The 2,152-nt window shown below is 35.5% G+C and overlaps 1 long non-coding RNA gene across 1 annotated transcript; it reads left to right on the top strand.

Annotated features, from left to right (window-relative positions):
• Positions 1–535: 535 nt before the first annotated feature.
• Positions 536–1,923, top strand: LOC122195957 (uncharacterized). The gene is made up of 2 exons (XR_006187105.1): positions 536–671; positions 1,716–1,923. It is a non-coding gene; the product is annotated as an uncharacterized LOC122195957 (long non-coding RNA).
• The last annotated feature ends 229 nt before the right edge of the window (positions 1,924–2,152 follow it).

Here is a 2,152-nt window from a genome sequence, read left to right as displayed (position 1 = left end):
GTGGATCAACCAAATCCACCACCGGTTATGGGAGTGTTTTGTAGATTGTAGCAAATGGTGACATCCTCGTCGAGTTATTAACAACAATGTTGTAGGAAAATTCAGCTTGTGCTAGGGCTGCATCCCACATATTTGGTTTCTTCCCACATAAACACTAGATCATATTTCCTAAAGTACGGTTAACAACTTCAATTTGCCCATCAGATTGTTTGTGGTTAGTAATAAGTTCAATTTTGTTCTAAAACGTCACCAAAGTGTTAGCCAAAAGTGGGATAAAATTTACTATCTCGGTTAAAGGTTATGGACTTGGGCACCCCATGTAGACAAACAACCTCCTAAAAGAAAAGTATGGTCACATGGACAACATCATATGTCTTCTTATAGGGTATAGAATGGGACATCTTTGAGAACCGATCTACAACAATTTACCCCTTTTGGGTCCTAGGAAGGCCCAAAATAAAGTCCACAGAAATATATTCCCATGGTTCATAAAGAATTAATAGGGGCATATAAAGGTCTGTGTTTTTGAACCTTTCCTTTGCCCACTTGATTCACCATACACCATTGGAGAAAATCGCCCACATCCATTTTCGGTTGTGGCCAAAAGGACTTATCTTCCATTGTAGGAATTGTGTTATCTCTTCCAAAATGCCCCCTTAATCGTACTTCATGTAAGTCTTTGATTACTTTATCTCTATGGGAAATTCTAGGAAGAAAGAAATGATTTCCCTTGAATAAATATCCCTTTAGAATGAGAAAGTCTTCCATGTGTTGCTTTGTGTCAATTTCCTCCCATATCGCTTTGAAATCGTCATCAGTTTCATATAACTCTTTTAGTGTCTCATACCCAACTACTTTGTTGTTGATGGTGACAAGAAGGGGTGTTTTTCTACTATGTGTGTATGTTACTATGTTGGAAGCTCCAGATTTCTGCTTGATAATGTAGGTTCAGAGGCTTCGCCCCTAAATTACATTGTACTTTGAATCTTGAACAAATTCAAACAAGTGTGCACTATTCACCACCCTTACTTGTTCAATGGTTATGAAGATTGTATTTGGTAAACTAATTAATCCATTAAATTTAAATAACATTTGTAATTTAAATCGCCAACATGTTGTTCCATGATCGATTGAGTCGAAGAATAAGAAGGAGAATGATCAAGGTGAGGAAGAGAAAGGTGAAAATGAGAGGTTATCTTTAAGGAATTTACAAGGAGAATGATATAATGTAGAAAGATATTGATCGGTTAGGAAGGAGTATTCAATGGATTGTTAATTCACTTAAGGCATTATTGGATCGAGAGGGATTCCTTATATATCCTGCATTTTCTCGAAAACTGGCTAATGATGTGGAAGAAGGGTCGTCCAGTGTTTTCGATATTTCAGATGATGAGTGATTTCGTTGATTGCACTTTTATCCTTTTATTTGTTTGTGTTGAATTTTGAAACTTCATACCATATCTTTTGATTTGTGTGTTTGTTTTTATGTGTTTGCTTTGGATTCCATACTATTTTCTTTTTAGTATTTTTAGATCTTTGCAAACAATTTATGCCTTGTTAGAATGTTGGGCATTGTGTCACGATATTATTTATTTTATACTTGGAAATAGCTTACACAAGGGACAAGATGAGTGTCTAATCAACACGGTTCAAGTCCAATTCAGATTCACAAATATGTTCTAATTTTACATCTTTTATGTTGTGAATGTTGCCAGCTTGTGTCGCACAGTCTTATGTATCGCGACTGACCTCCATTATAGTCATTTTCTGCAATGTGTGGCATTTCTACACGCATCATGATCCCTTTGCAATTTGCCTATCATGATATTTCACTTTCAAGATTCCGCACAGTGTTGGAGTTGTTCGTGTATTCTATTTGCAGCATGGTTTGAAAGTAGTGAAGTATGAAATTTCAATCTTTCATCTTATTATCTTTTTGACATGATTTCTTATAGTTTTCCACTTACCAAAAGTTTGATCTTGCCACTAATACCGCAGGGGGTTGCAAGCTCCATTGATAATCTTAATGACAATGTAATTTTCGACCATATCCCATATCTTTTAGATGTCTCTAAAATTTTCCTTCTTTTTTTTTCCCGAAGATAACTTGTACATTAGAACTACGAGAAGACATTTTTTAGAATATCTCATA

This window comes from Lactuca sativa, chromosome 9 (assembly GCF_002870075.4).
Source record: "Lactuca sativa cultivar Salinas chromosome 9, Lsat_Salinas_v11, whole genome shotgun sequence".
NCBI classification, from domain to species: Eukaryota; Viridiplantae; Streptophyta; class Magnoliopsida; order Asterales; family Asteraceae; genus Lactuca; species Lactuca sativa.
Note: the sequence above shows the minus strand (reverse complement) of the source record. Positions and strands in the feature narration are given on the sequence as shown.